The sequence below is a fragment of the Schistocerca nitens genome, chromosome 12 (assembly GCF_023898315.1).
Source record: "Schistocerca nitens isolate TAMUIC-IGC-003100 chromosome 12, iqSchNite1.1, whole genome shotgun sequence".
Classification (NCBI taxonomy): Eukaryota; Metazoa; Arthropoda; class Insecta; order Orthoptera; family Acrididae; genus Schistocerca; species Schistocerca nitens.
The window spans coordinates 25,182,668-25,199,818 of record NC_064625.1 but is presented as its reverse complement, the minus strand read 5'-3'; positions in this window follow the sequence as shown (position 1 = coordinate 25,199,818).

Here is a 17,151-nt window from a genome sequence, read left to right as displayed (position 1 = left end):
GCTCGCCGCTTTTGAGATCCTACAATTCTGTAACAAAATAGCAGCAAAAACTCTTATTGATGAACATGAATGAGTTGTGTAGGGGGCAGCTGTGTAAACTAAGCATAGTGTTGGCACGTAGTCAGTCATTCCTTTATTATGTTACTTGGATGAAATGTCACTGTGATGACAGTTTGTGTTTACAGTCGCAAGGAGAGGCTTGTCCTCAGAGAGAAGACAGGAACATGAGGCATAGGAAAAGTTGCTCCTGGTTAATTAATAATCAGTGGTATTTTTTTCTTTTGTTTTCCCCAGTCAGAATTTGTGCCTGCATCCTTGGTGGGGACTACCTCGCCACGGCCCTGCATGTAGTCACACGTACAATTACGTTAGCATACTATTTAGAATTGTATTTTATCAATGACATTTGCAAACGATTTAAAGATGTGGAAATGGAGAGAGTAGAAGAAAAGCTAAGTGCATGGGAGGAAGTGTTGGGACAGTATGGATTGAAAATTTAATGCAAACAAATGTGACGTGATGGTGAGAATGAGGAATAAGAGGAGAGTAGTGAGGTTTGTAAGCAATGAGGGCAAGTAATAAAGAAGGTGGGAAATTTCAAGTACCCCCAGGGTATAACAGGAACAGGAGTATGAATTATAAGTAGAATAGTGAAAGGGTTAGGCAGGCACACGGATTCTTGCAGTGTGTAAGAAGCATGGTATGTAGCAAGGATCTACCGTCAAAGTGCTAGTAACACATGTTGTACCAAGTGTATTATGCGCCAGCACTTGTGTACGCATCGGAAATGTGGGTAATGAAACGACAGATGAGCAGGATACAGGTTTGTGAGAGAATTTCAAGCAAGCAGGATGAGACTTTCCAGGAAGGAATGAGATGGTAAGAGAAGCCCATGCAAGAGACCATAGAAAATATAAGATTAAGAAAGTACAGACATGTTAAAGGAATGGGAGTTGGGATACCGAGATAGGGTCATAAAATAACAGTGGGAGTCAAGAGACGTACAGCAAGACAGACAGACAGATGTCATTGGAGTGAAGGAATATGTGAAAAAGAGGGCGGAATTGGGGGGGGGGGGGCATCTGGTGGGAAGACAGTGACATGGAGGGACTTGTATTCCAAACTGTACGATGTGATTATTATTATTATTATTTTCGATTATTCCCATTTAAGAGAGCGTTTGAACTTGAATTCCTTTATGATGATTGTTTTTTCTGAGCCCAAATTTTCTTCATGTGCTCACTGTGTTGTTTCTTTCGCTCTGCTGTCCATTTGCATCCTGGTCTCTTCTGTGTTGTGGTGTCAAATTTATGTTTTTTGATGATGTTCCTGAATTCAGTTCTATTTTCTGCGTCGTTTACTGTTATTTGTGCTTGTCTGAGGTCCTCTTCAACTTCTTTTATCCATTTTGTTTTTCCCCTGCCTGAGTTGATGACTTTAAGAATTCGCTTTGAAATTCTGTTTTCATTCATCCTGTGGATATGTCCGTAGAACTGCATTCTTCTTTTCCTTATTGTATCCGTAATCTTGTCTGTGTATTTATATAATTCTGATGTTGGTCTCTTCTTCCAGATTCCTTGCTCTTGTATCGGTCCAAAAATTTTCCTGAGAATTTTCCTTTCTTGTTTCTCTATTTCTTTGATTTTAGTTTGCCCACCTATTTGTGTTGTTTCAGATGCATATAGTGCCTCTGGAAGTACGACAGTGTTGTAGTGCCTCAATTTTGCGTTAATGGATATGGACTTTTTGTTATAATAGTTCCACGTGAGTTTATATGCTTTCTGTAGTTTTTTTATTCTTTCCTCATTGGCCTTTAGGTTGATCCCTGATGGCTGGATGATTTCTCCCAGGTATTTAAAATGTGGTACTTGTACGATTTTCCCATGGGTTGTCACAATAGGCAAATTTGTCTTGTGGCGCTCTTTCTATGTACTGGGTTTTCTCATATGAGATGATTATTATTATTATTATTATTATTATTATTTCGAAAGCATTTCCTTAACTTTGAATGTGTGGTCTCTCGGAGGTCAGTTCTCACAGAATGTTTTTGTACCTCCTTAAAGCTCCAGCCCTACAATGTTTTATTGGTGGCTGCATTAATGCCTCCTTTGTTGTTGATGCATATTGGAGTTTCCTCGACTTGTAATATTAGTATCTATTTCGACAGCTTAAATAAACTTACATTGGATAATCTAACCATGCAGGCTCATAAAAGGCACACGACTTTTGTAAAAATTTCTTAGATTGTCGCTGAGCAGTGAGCACCTGATATTTCAAAGAATATCGTACACACCACGGTGCAGAATACGAATTGTTCATAAATTGTTTCGATAGAGATATTTTGTGTTTCTTATTTTTTGACAGCTGAAGAATTGTAATCCTCTTCTGTTACCACAGTCGTGATATTTTTTAAAGACGGCGGACGCGTATATGGTGTGGTCCGCAATCACTAAGTTATTATAAAATATTACTGTTGTGCAGTGCTATGTATGAATTTGTGTGTGTGTAGCTAAGATGAAATGTTAAAGGACTTTATTTAAATAAACAGCCAGCAAGATATAAAATTGAAATGTACAGAGCCTATTGTTAGAAATACTGACTAAGGTAATTAAATTGGTTATTGTGCTCTCAAATGCTGTAGTGCCTGCTTATTACTTCAAGTATTTCTGTGCTATCCATCTCCTATTAATAGCAACGGAAATAACGGTGTTTTTATAGTTTTCATACACCTACCAGGGACCGACTGCATGTCGGCAAATGTCGTAGTTAAGGCAGAGGACTCATTGCTATTTTACCTTGTTTGTGATTTAAGTCCAACTTCTTTTAATGTGTGGTGTAGTACAGCAAAGAAAATTTCCGGCTCTGTCTGGTCCCTTAGGTTTCTCTGTTCGTAGTTGCTATGTCTCATATCCGGTCGTGATCGAACATGATCACGACACAAATAAATTAAGTGGCAGTGCGAATTCTGTCCTTAATCTTGAGAAAGTTACACTTTCTGCAAACGATTTCAGGTGAAATATAATCTATCACTTCCAGCTCTTAAGTTTTTTGAAAAGTCTTTGTTCTTCCCGCCAAGAAGTGGTGCAAAACTCACAACAGATTTCTGAATCTTCACAAGAGAATAATAATTTGATCAAAATATTAATATCTTTTTTTAAAGAAAGAAATACACCACAGACTGCACATCATCTACATACTTGTCTTCTTCAGTATAGCAGAAAATTTGTTCACAGCAATATGTCAATTTTAACTGTCCTGAGTTTAATGACATTGTTAGCCAGTGGATGGAGGAAGGTGCTGCCAATGATATAGATCAAGAAAAAGACAACTACTGTGCAACAGCCTGTGATCACAATTTTTCTAGTGAACAAGATCATTCAGCGGAAGAACTTCAGAGGCAGTGGTGGTGGGCACCTCTGTTTCTCCAAACAATATTTAGTGTTAGCCACTCAGAACATATTTGATTTTTAACTGTGAAGGAAAAATATAGATCCTGGCACTGAATTTCAGTTTTACAGACTCTTTTTGTACCTATTAATGCAATTTTTGTGCAAGTTTACACCCTGGAATTTAGTTTTATGTGAACATTTAATGCCACAAAGACAATATAATTTTTCAAAATGTAGAATTCAACACTAACAGTCGGTTTTTGTTTTAAAAAAAAAACTGCACAAAGGTAAGTGATTTAGTGTGATAAGAAGTAAAATACTGCATGCTTTATTTAGTACAATAAAATCAACAAGGAGTATTTAAACAGCTCTTAAATAATTGTAAAAAATAAATATTACGAGAAGGAAAGTTGCTACTCACTATATAGTGGGGATGCTGGGTCGCAGAGAGGCACTTTTTTAGCAATCACTGTGGTACTATCTGTAAATGCTGTATTTGACTATTGATTGTAGACTTTCACTATGTCAACTTTGATGTTGTACGAACCTAAAAGGAACATGAACTATACTTTCACCAGACCTGTTTTGCCCTTGTAAGTACACGTACATATGGCATACCCGCATTTTTGTGGTGTTATTACATATGTTGATGTTTACAGATAACCTTGATGGTGTATGATCAATACTGTTAGACACATAGGTTTATTATAAACAGTTGATGGGTAATAAAGCATTTTTCAAATACTTAATAGCTATTGGCCATCACTTAACTGAAATTTCAAATAGTCGGTTATGGTATGACACACGGTAATCGGTTCATTTCTTTTTCCTCTCCAAAGTGAAATTTCTTGAAGTCTGTCATTTAACAAATCAACATGGTGAAGCTAAAATTATGTTCAGAATCAGAGGTTTACTGTCTCATAACATGCAACTTAAATCAGTGATTTATTTCACTGGAGACCTGCCAGCACTATGCTATTAAGTTCTAGTTTTATGATATTTTGGTATTGTACAATCCGGTTATAATACATCATTTATATTACAGACTGCATGAAGAATGAATCATTGTTAAAATACATTTATTTGTAGTTTCACATATTTCAGTTCCTTTTTCCATAGCCTGCTCAAATGAAAATATCATCATTAAACAAGGCCTCTACTGAGTAATAGAGTACCTTTCGACTAACAGTTGATTCTCTTCAGGAATCTACTCTCAACCTTACAGGCTTATTCAAAATGATGGACCCATTTTCAAAAATTTGTATGTAGCCAGGTACAAATCCAAAATGAACAAGCTTTATACCAATGAAAAGAGGAAGTTTCAAATTTTTGATGGGTGGCGGCGTGTGGGCGGTGATGGTTTCAGAAACGGCCAGTATAGTTCACGCGGCAATGGGGCCATATTCTTGAGTTCACAAAAAATGAGTTGCAAATTGCAGTGCAGCAGGCACTGAACATGGTATTCATTCACCAACTTGCAAAAGCATTAGCTGTTGGTTTAACAGACTGGGAGTGTGTGCAAAGAAAAACTTACAGGCCGACCATGTTTGTCAGAGGATGATGTCCGATGCCCCAGTAAGTTTACCAATACGGCCAGTCGAGATTGTGTAAGATCTCTAGCAACTGTATGGGAAGTTCTGAGACGGCATTTGCTGTACGAGCCCCACTGACTACAACTTGTGCAGGGTCTCAACCCCAATGTCAAAGAGAAGCATCTCACATTTTTTAGTTAAGTGCTAGCAAAGATGGATGACAACGCGTTTCTACTGCGTGTAATTTTTTGCGATTGAAGTGATGTTCCACCTTAGTGGAAAAGTCAGCAGACACAGTGTTCGCATATGGGGTTTGAAAAATCCACATTCACCATTGCAACATGAAAGAGACTCACCGAAGATCAATGTGTTGTGTGCCGTATCCCCTACAAAGGTTTATGGACCATTTTTCTTTGCGCAAAGAACTGTAATTGGAATCACTTACCTGGACATTTTGATGTTTGCTGTGCAGCCAATGGTGGCTGCATCGAACATTTATCTCATTAATAATTATTAAAAACTAATTAATTACAAATTATTAAATTGATATCAAACATTATGAAAAAAAATTTGAAACATCCTTTTTCCTCGGTATAAAGCTTGTTCGCTTTGGATTTGTTCTTAAATAAATATGAAATTTTGAAAATGGGTCCATCATTTAGGATAATCTTATTTATATTTTACCTTTTAATGTTTACATCTTCATTCCCATGTACTGTGGTGACTGAACAAAGAGTGGCATCAATCTTTCTTTATTCATAGTTGTACATCTGCTGGAAGGTATTCAGTAAAAATAGATCGGGATTGTGTATGTATACACAACCATGCATTCAAAGTAACTATGATGTACCATTTTTCTTGTGTACAGTTGTTGCACTGGCTAAGACTAATAGCAAGCGCCAGCGCATCTAAATATGGCAATGGAAAATCAGTGGAGGGAACACAAATAATTTTAAGGAGTAAAGGTAACTAACCAAATATCGGCAACTCTGCTATTCACCGAATCATTGCCTTTACTCCTTGAATTATCTAAAACTGTATTCACCATTCAAGTGAAGACCCCTAGTCTTAGACATCTGCATCATGTAGGTTCACCTTACATTGAACAGCACAGTCACATGATTCTTCAAATAATGATGCGAATTAGGACAGATCGCTGCCCACCACATATAGGAACTGTGGAGTGATGCACAGGTTGCAGATCTGCGAGTCCGAGAACATTGATTCTCACTCACTTCCTACTGGCCGATTAATTCTGTATTATTGAAGCATGGAAGTTGAGTGAATGGTCTTGCTTTTGCAGAGTAGCACTCACAGGGTGAAGCTGTTTTTTGAAAGACTGTGAAGGGTGTAAAGTGAAAATTAAGTGATGCAGTGCACTCAGTTGCAAATGAGCTCCATAATAGGGAAAGTGATGTCTGGAAAAAATTCCATGCTATAGTCTACACTTCAACAAAGAACGTACAAAGTTTATCTAATGAAAACAAAATGGTTGTATTCTTGTTTATTTCACCTCCACTATAAAAAAATATATGTGCTCTGTCAAATAAAAACTGGGCACAGAGCACCAGCACTGTTACCTCCCTTCAATCAAAAAGCATGCAACTCTTACTATTTTACTTTGGTCATGGCAATGTCAATTTATGGGTTAATACTGACTTGTGTAGCTTATCATTAATTTTGAAGACTGCTGTAAATTAATTTTAACAATTAATCACCATTTAGAAAATACATTTTATCCTTATGTTCCATTTTCTTGTATTGTCATCACAGTGTCAGTAATGTGTCAAAATTGTGCTTATGTCAACATAATTGTTAGACATTCTCTGAATAGAGATTGAATATTAATAAGTTTTATACAGAAGCTGTTTCAAAACAATACTGACAAACCTCAAGGGGTTGTAGAGGGTAGGATAGGAACCCGCATACAGATGTGTTGTCCAACAACACTACAGAGAATCGAGGTTGTAGACACCAGTACATGCTGCTAGGGTGCCCTTTTGCAGCAGATGTGGCTTTGTATGCTGATGGACAACATACAGAATGTCTCGCAATAGACCTGACAATATCCTGGACATTACATGCTGCACATGTCCACACCTCTCACAAGTACACTGAGGAGACAGTTAACAGCAGTGATGGCTAAAGGGAAAGCCAAACCTATGTGGTAGAAACATAGCACTCATTTGCAGTTTGTCTCATGCTGCTGTTCTGCAGCATGGAGAACTTCATTTGGTCCAAAAGTGTGATATGCATTTCATTTATGGTAAGGTGAGAAAATTGGGCACACAGCTAAGGGCAAAGAGATGCAAATGGGCATCAGTCACACCCTTCTACATCTGTGACTACCCATCAGCATCTGGTTGAAACATGTCAAGAAGGCACATGTCACAAGTGAGGTATTCAAGAGATTTAATGCAGACCCATCCACAAGCATTCATGCTGTGGCACATGAATTGCAAAGAGAGCACATAGTGGTTTGGACAGTGACCCTATTTTCAGAAGGCAGAGACACTGACGACTCATGATTGTTCTCCGTGTGTGGAGTTTGGGGAGTGGTTTTTGCAGTAGTGCGCCACACAGCCGTATTCTGCTGTATATGTTTTTTTTTCACATCTGTGAGTGCATTCAACACCAATAATTCTCATATTTGGGCTTAAGAGGGTTCCTATGTCACTGAGGAAAGCTTACCATAAATTTCTAGGCTGGCATAATACATTAATACTAGATTGGTCCCTACATGCTTCCTCCTCACTTCACAGGCGGTAGCTATGCAATGTCCATTCGAGAAGTCCTGGTGGAATTACTAGAGGAGGTGTCACTTGTAGTCCATTGACGTTATGTGGTTCTAGCTCACTTCAGTCTGTCAAGAACCCAGATCAGACACGTTTGGAGATAGCTGGATTGGCCGAGATAGCCTGAATCACCTGACCTCACCTGCTGTACTTTTCTTGCAGGGTCATCTGAACACTGCGGTGTATGAAACTTCGGTGGAGACTTACTTTCAAGATTAGTAGTGTTTTAGGGCGCACAACAGCGAGGTTATCAGCGCCCGGCTTACTTTCAAGTGGAGACTTAGTTGCAAGAATATATGCAGCACGTGAGGATGTTTGCATCGTGACCAGTATCTGAATGAGTCTGTCAGTCAATGGTATGCAGATGTCAAGCATGCCGTACTGGAGGCTTACATTTTTGACACCTTTCCTAATTATATGTAACTGCTTGGAACAACAGAATAAGTAGTAATCTTCATTCCTATAAACTTGTTTTCTGTTGTGTGCCATGTAAACTCTTCTATGTTTTCTTTGCAATCATATTTTGTTCCCTTTGAATGAAATAAAAACATCAAATTCTCGAAAACTCTGTCATTATTCATTGAGCAGAATCGATTTCTGGAAACTCTAGAGGAGCAGACTATGATAGCTGCTGTGTAGACAGACATTGGCCCTTACAGTTTTGGCATCGTCGTTATCTTTCTGTTACATACTGTAACTGAAATATCTTAGTGTTTCAACAGAAAAATAAACTGCAGATGAGAATCCATGTCTGAAACTTGTCATCCACTAACAAAGCAACAGAGCATCAAATTCATTGGAGACAAGGTCTGTCTATGGAGCAGCTAGCTCCATCTTCTCCACTGGCAATCACAGCAATCACCCACGAACACTGAATAAAAAACAATACAATTTTCACCTGAGGTTCATCAGTGTACAAAGTCATGTTTGCTGCCAAAGGGGTGGTGTAGCAACAGGAGCGGCATCTATAACTTAAACCCTCTGTAACGTTGTTGGATGACATTTCTGGACACCGACTCCTATCCTCAAGTGTTCCTCAAGACACCCTCTACATGCCCTGGACGTTTGTCGGTATCATTTTGCAACACCGTGTGTGTGTGTGTGTGTGTGTGTGTGTGTGTGTGTGTGTGTGTTAAAACCAACGTGGTTGTAAGTCCATTAAACACTGTTTTGAGATATGAAGACTTTTAGTAAAATACTAGGTGAAATTTCTGGAATACTACCAAACAAAAATTTCCCCACCCATATGTGTTCAAAATTGATTGTTCTCTCTCTCTCTCTCTCTCTCTCTCTCTCTCTCTCTCTCTCTCACTCCTCACTCCCCCTCCCCCCCCTCCCCCCCCTCCCCCCCCTCCCCCCCCTCCCCCACGACTCTAAAGGAAAATTATGAGCACTTAAGCGACTTACACCACTATGGCTTTACACAGATTGAGGGTATGATACAAGAAAGAACTTCCATAATCAAGAAAAAGTGTATTTCTTATTTTATTTCAAATAAGTATATTACATCAAAAAAAGATATAATCAGTGTCATCTAGTTTGATGTCATCGTCGTCTTCTTCTTCTTCTTTGATGCAGCTCTCCATGCTACTCCATCCTGTGCAAGCCTCTTCATCTCCCTGCAACCTACATCCTTCTGAATCTGCTTACTGTATTCATCTCTTGGTCTCCCTCTACGATTTTTACCCTCCACGCTGCCCTCCAATACTAAATTGGTGATCCCTTGATGCCACAGAACATGTCCTACCAACAGATCCCTTCTTCTAGTCAAGTTGTGCCACAAACTCCTCTTCTCCCCAATCCTATTCAATACCTCCTCATTAGTTATGTGATCTACCCATCTAATCTTCAACATTCTTCTGTAGCATCACATTCTACCCATCTAATCTTCAACATTCTTCTGTAGCATCACATTTTGAAAGCTTCTATTCTCTTCTTGTCCAAACTATTTATCGTCCATGTTTCACTTCCATACATGGCTACATTCCATACAAATACTTTCAGAAACGACTTCCTGACACTTAAATCTATACTCGATGTTAACAAATTTCTCTTCTTCAGAAATGTTTTTCTTGCCATTGTCAGTCTACATTTTATATCCTCTCTACTTCAACCATCATCAATGATTGTGCTGCCCAAATAGCAAAACTCATCTAGTACTTGCAGTGTCTTGTTTCCTAATCTAAATCCCTTAGCATCACCTTATTTAATTCAACTACATTCCATTGTCCGTGATTTGCTTTGGTTGATGTTCATCTTAAATGTTCCTTTCAAAACAATGTCCATTCCATTCAAATGCTCTTCTAAGTCCTTTTCTCTCTCTGACAGAATTGTAATGTCATCGGCAAACTTCAAAGTTTTTATTTCTTTTCTCTAAACTTTAATTCCTACTCCAAATTTTTCTTTGGTTTTCTTTACTGCATGTTCAGTGTACAGATTGAATAACATCAAGGATAGGCTACAACCTTGTATCACTCCCTTCTCAACCACTGCTTCCCTTTCACTCCCCCCCCCCCCCCCCCCCAATTCTTATAACTGCTGTCTGGTTTCTGTACCAAATGCTGTAAACACAGGTTTGCCTTTTCTTAACCTATCTTGAAACTACGTCATAGGGTCAGTACTGCCTCACGTGTTCCTACATTTCTCTGGAACTCAGACTGATCTTCCTTGTGGTCAGCTCCTACCAAGTTTTCCATTCTTCTGTAAAGAATGTGTGTTACTATTTTGCAGCCATGACTTTTTAAACTGATAGTTCGATAATTTCCATATCTGTCAGCAACGGCTTTCTTTGGAAGTGGAATTATTACATTCTTCTGAAAGTCTGAGGTTATTTTGTCTGTATCATACATCTTGTACACCAGATGGAAGAGTTGGTCATGGCTGGCTCTGAAGGTTATCAGTCGTTCTGACAGAATATTGTCTACTCCCAGAGCCTTGTTTTGACTTACATCTTTCAGAATTCTGTCAAAGTCTTTTCACAGTATCATGTCTCCTATCTCGCCTTCATCTAGATCTACTTCCCTTTCTGTATCTTGCTTTCTAGTTTATCTCCCTTGTATGTATACTCCTCTTAGATTTCACCTTTCCCCCACTTTTGTTAGTACTGGTTTCCCCTCTGAGCTCTTGGTATTCATACAACTGTTTCTATTTTTCCCAAAGGCTTAATTTTCCTGTAGGCAGCCTCTACTTTTCCCCTAGTGAAATATGCTTCTAAATCCTTACATTTGTTGTCTAGCCATTCATGCTTAGCCATTTTGCACTTCCTATCAATATCATTTTGTAAATGTTTGTATTCCCTTTTGCCTGCTTCATTTGGTGCATTTTTATATTTTCTCCTTTCGTCAATTAAATTTAATATCTCTTTCTACTAGGCCTTGTCTTTTTACCTATTTGATCCTCTGCTGCCTTCACTATTTCATTTCTTAAAGTTACCCATTTGTCTTTATTGCATTCCTTTCCCTGTTCTAGTCAATCATTCCCTAATGCTCCCTCTGAAACTCTCAACAACCTCTGGTTCTTTCAGCTCCTTACTGAAGTTTTAATCTACAGTCCATAAACAACAAATTGTGGTCTGAGTCCCCATCTGCCCCTGGAAATGTCTTACAATTTAAAACCTGGTTCCTAAACCTCTGTCTTACCATTATGTAATCTATCTGAAACTTTCTGGTGTCTCCAGGTCTCTTACATCTATGAAACCTCCTTTCATGATTCTTAAAAAAAGTGATATTGATGATTAAATTATGCGCCGAGCAAAATTATACCAGGTGGCTTCCTCTTTCATTCCTTTTCCCCTAGTCCATTCTCACCTACTTTTTTCCTTTCTTCCTTTTCTTGCTATTGATTGGGTGGTTGGTTGGATTGGAGAAGGGACCAAACCACGCGGTCATCAGTCTCTCCGACCTTGGAATAACTAAAACCGATTAAACTTCACACTATAAGAGGGAACTACAATGGCCATAAAAGTACAAACTATTGACAGAGAAGGAAGGGACAGGGCGGAAGAAGAGAAGAGGGAAAGAAAGTGACTAATGACAGGGGCATGAAGAAAGAAGCACAGGTAGACAAGATAGACACTCAAGATAAAACAGATCCCATAAGGAAAAGAGTGGGGAGGCAGAGGGCAGGGGTGAACCACCAAGCCCAGTCGAAGCCAGTCCAATCGGGGCGAAGGGGGGAGGGAGACTGCCTGCCATCCCCTCCGCCCACCGATAAGGTTGAAGGTCCCACCCTTAAATAAAGTGATAAAAACACCCATCATGAAGAAATCGTAAAACTAGATCAGCCACTGAGGCATTGTCAGCTAACGCCAGGGGCAGTGAGTCAGGAAAGCTAAAAGTCCGTCGCAGGGCGGCTAAGTTGGGACAGTCCAGTAAGAGGTGAAACACAGTTAACATTGATCCACGACAGAGAGGGGGGTCCTCACGATGGAGGAGATAACTGTGAGTGATCCAAGTATGGCCGATGCGGAGCCTGCAAAGGACGACACAGGCCTTACGAGAGGCCCGTAAGGAGGACCGCCACATAGTTGTGGAATCCTTTATCGCCCCGAGCTTGTTCGGCAAAGAAAGAGTGTGCCATTCTGCATCCCAAATTCCCAAAACCTGAAGACGTAATGCCGAGTGAAGGTGGAATGCCAATAGCAAGAGATGGCCTGTTAGTAGCCAATTTAGCCAGTCGATTGGCAAGTTCTTTGCCAGGGTTCCCAACATGGCCTGGGGTCCAAATAAAAACCACTGAGCATCCACATTGATCAAGGAGAGAAAGGGAGTCCTGGATGGCTATGACCAACGGGTGGCGAGGGAAGCACTGGCTGATAGCTTGCAAAGTGCTCAAGGAGTCACTACAGATAGTGAAGGGCAGTCCTGAGCAGAAGCAGGCATGGTCCAGTGCGCACAAGATGGCTACCATTTCTGCAGTAAAAACACTATGTCCATCTGGCAAGGAACAAAGTTCCATGTGTCTCGCATAGGTGTAAGCATAACCAGTGTGACCAACAACCATGGAGCCATCAATATAAATCACTTCTGAACCCTGGAATGAACTGAGGAGGCAGTAGAATTGGTGGTGAAGGGCCTCCAGAGGGACAGAATCCTTTGAATTGATGGAGAGATCAAGACTGAGAGATGCACCATGGAGGGGTACGTGCGTGAGCAGAGAAAAGAGGCAGTAAATATAAGTGCTGGAGCTCAGAAAAGAGCGACTGAAAGCGGGCAGCCATGGTAAGCCCACATCGTGGCCACCACTGCGGAAGGTTGATCTCTGTGTCTGGATAAAGGAGACCATAATTAGGGTGCTTTGGGGTGCAGTGAATGCTGAGTGCGTAAGATATCAGCTGCTGTTGGCACAAGACTCGCAGCAGTGGAATCCCTGCCTTTGTGAGAAGGATAATCACGGGGCTAGTTTGGAAGGCACCAGTCACAAGTCGTACCCTCAATGATGGATGGGGTCTAGTACCTGCAATGTCGAAGGTGATGCAGAACCATAGACAGGACTCCCGCAGACTAAAGGAGACGACCAGCGCTTTGTACAAATGCAGTAGATTAGAGTGGTCTGCACCCCAGGTGCTATTGCACAGACATCTAAGAACATTGAGATGTAACCAGCACGTCCTCTTCAGCTGGCAAAGATGAGGGAGCCGTGTCAACCGGGCATCGAAGACCAGACCCAAGAAGCAATGGGTGTCCACCACCTCGAGCAATTGGCCATCGAGGAACAGGTCCGGATGGGGATGGACTATATGGTGACGGCAGAGACGCATGATACACGACTTGGCCACCAAAAACTGGATGCCATGGGAGAGAGCCCAAGATTGCCCCCAGTAGATTGCCCCCTGTAGACGGCGTTCTGCAGTGCCCATGACGGAGGAAGCAACATTGATACAAAAATCGTCAGCATACAAAGAGGGGGCCACTGTCAGCCCAGCAGCCGCCACCAGTCCATTAATGGCAATGAGAAAGAGAGGGCCGCTGAGCACGGAACCCTATGGAACCCCATTTTCTTGCCGATGGGAGGTGCTGTAGGAGAAACCAACTAGGACCCAGAAAGCGCGACAAGAAAGAAAGTTACGGATAAAAACGGGCAGAGTGCCATGAAGGCTCCATTCGTGAAGGATGGTGAGGATGTGCTGGTGCCAGGTGGTGTCGTAGGCTTTATGCAAGTCAAAGAAAACTGTAATGAGGTATTGCTGATGGACAAAAGCCGACCGGATAGCAGAGTCCAGGTGGACCAAGTTATCCACCGTAGAGCGGCCACAGCGAAAACCACCTTGAGTCGATGACAAAAGGTCGCAGGATTCAAGGATCCAAAACAGCCGCCGACTCGCCAGGCATTCAAGGAGCTAGCAGAGGGTGTTGGTAAGGCTAACTGGATAGTAGCTATCCAACTGAAAAATGGGCTTCTCAGGCTTCAACACTGGGATAACAATGCTTTCCTGCCACTGGGTCGGAAATACCCCCTCACTCCACAGGTGGTTGAAAAGGGTCAGTACACACTGGTTGTCAGCCACCAATAAGCGTTGGATCATTTGGTTATGAATCCGATCTGGTCCAGGAGCCGAGTCGGGACAAAGGGCGAGGGTGCTGGCGAATTCCCACTTGCTAAATGGGACGTTATAAGGCTCCAAGCAGCGAGGAATGAAAACCAAAGGCAGTTGTTCCGAGCACTCTTTCAGGAGGAGGAATGTGGGCGGATACTGAGTTGATTCAGAGGCTTGGACAACACCACGCACAGAAATTCCTGCAACGTCGGTGGGAGTATGATGGCCAAAATTTCGCCTTAGTTTCGTGCAGTCCTATGGCAGCCACATTTTGTTCCCAGCAAATCCGTTTCTGAAATTTGATTAGGTAATGGGCCTGGGTGCAGATTCATTTAAAGACCAGAATGAGAGCAGGGTGCCGCTTGAAGAGCACGGCGGTGGTCTTTTATGGCTGGGGAAATTTCCAGAGTCCACCAAGGGACCATCTTCCGATGGGGGGGAACACGAGTAAGAAGGGATAGCTGAAACAGCTGCAGAAAGAATGGTGACAGTCAAAGTCTGTGTAGACCCATCAATACTGTTGTGTGGTAGTACAGGGGGGATGGTAGTAGAGCAGAAGGCACCACAATCAGCTTTAGAGAAGGCCCACCAGGGAGGGTGCTGGAGTGAGATACACTGAAAGAAGGTGAAAACAATCAATCAGATAACGATCGCTGTCACGTAAGTCATCGTGGACACCCCACTGAATGGAGGGAGGAAGGCCAGGACTGAAGATGGATAGGTCAATGGCAGAGAAAGTGCCGTGTGCCACACTAAAGAGTGTGGGAGCGCCGGTGTTTAGTAGACAGAGGTCAAGCCCGGCCAGAACAGTTTCAACTGTCCTGCCCAGGGCAGTAGTCGTGTGACTACCCCAAAGAGGTTTGTGGGTATTAAAGTCTCCCAGAAGCAAGAAGAGATAAGGGAGTTGTTGAAGAAGGGTGGTTAGGGCAAGGGATGTGGGCAGCCTGTCAGGTGGGAGGTAGACATTACAGATTCTGATTTGAGTGGCCAGATGGACCCTGACAGCAATTGCTTTCAGAGTGGTACGGAGGGGAACCCATTTCCTAACAATGTCCTTGCGGACCAAGGTGCAAACACCACCAGAATCCCGCAAGGGGCCAATTTGGTTCTGACACAAAGCACGGAACCCATGAAGGGTGGGTGAGAGAGTTGACAACGTGGGTCTCCTGGAGAGCAATGCAAGCAGCAGAGTAGGAGGAAAGAAGGGGCTGCAACTCCGGGAGGTGACGCAAATATCCATTACAATTCCACTGGAGGATTCTCAAGCTGGAGTCCAAAGGGGAAACGAATGGACCGGAGCCAGTCTGGCCGCCAAGTTGCCATCCGTCACGGATAAGGATGGGGTAATGCCAACATAGGTGGGGTCAGACTGTTGGTTCATTGGCTGGAGGAGGGGAAGGCGGCACCTCATGAGGTACCGAAGGGGCCTTGCCCTTGTTCTTGTGTTTCTGCTTCTTCTCTTGTGAAGGAATAGAAAGGCAGACTGCAGTGAGGTCAGGCACGGAATTACACCTGGCAATCTTGGCGCCCACAGGCCGCAGATCGCGTGGACGATGTGGAGCTGCAGATCGCCATTCAGGGCGGTGCCGGGAAGAGGAGTATCGGGAGGGAGCTCCAGTACTGGCGTCTGCCGAAGAAGGGGAGGGCTTCTCCGGCGGAGGAGGGGGAGCAGCACCTGATAGGGCGATGGGTACTGATGGGGATGGGGAGGGGGAGTGGGAAAGCGAGAGTGAGGTGGAAGGTGTGGGGCAGGGCTGGGAAGAGGAGGGGGTAGGAGGGGGAATGGACATAACTGAAGCAATAGTTGAAGTTATAGGCACTTGGTGGTACCCGGTCATACTTCCGACAAGACACCTACACAGAGTCTAAGAACTTGTACTCTTGAATCTGTCGTTCTTTCACATACACTAGGTATGCTGTGGAGCGCAGAGGATGCTGCGCATTACAATTTATGTACACTGGTGGGGGAGCACAGGCACTCCCTTCACGGAGGGGGCACCCACAGTCACTGCAGAGGGGATTATTTTTCTTTTCTTTTTTTTTTTTAGGGTGCTCAATTACTAAGATCATCAGCGTCCAGTCACAAACGTTAGTGTACTAATAGCGTAGAGAAACGCAAGAGGGCAACACCAGAAAGTACTTACAAAGACGCATATAAACAAAATAAAAGAGTTAATCTCTTTGGACAAGTCCGTCAATGTAATAAAACTAAGGGCACGAGCAGCTGCTCGAGCGTCATCAGCTAAAAGTTCCTGTAAGGTAGACGGCAGACGCAGGAGAACACGAGAGTGAATAAAACGGGGACAGGACAATAAAACATGGCACACCATCAATGGATGACCACAGGGGCACTGCGGAGTGGGGTCACCGGACAACAGGTAGCGGTGGCTAAATCGGCCCAAACCGCAACCTGGCCAAACCTCCTCTCGCCGAGAAGGGTGTGAGGAGGTTGTCCAAGCCATTGGGATTGGTTTAACGGCTCTAAGCTTATTTTCATGGAGAGAGGACCAGCCTCGTGCCACAATGATGAAATGCGCCGACAAAGAACCCCACTAACATCAGTTGATGGGACACGAAAGGAAGCTGTCTGAGGCAGGAGGACAGCAGCCTTGGCCGCAGCATCAGCAGCTTCGTTTCCAGGCACACCAACGTGGCCAGGAATCCACAAAAAAAAAAAAAAAAAAAAGGACACGAGCGCCGGTATCAGCGAGTGACTGAAGAGACGGTCGAATTTGTTGCACGAGAGGGTTGTCCGAATACGGGTCACGGAGACTCTGAATGGCACTCAAAGAATCAGAGCAGATGGCATAGGGAGAATGACGACGGTGGCGGATATACTGAACAGCCTGATAGAGAGCAAAAAGCTCAGCTGTAAAGCTCGAACACTGGTTGAGGAGCCG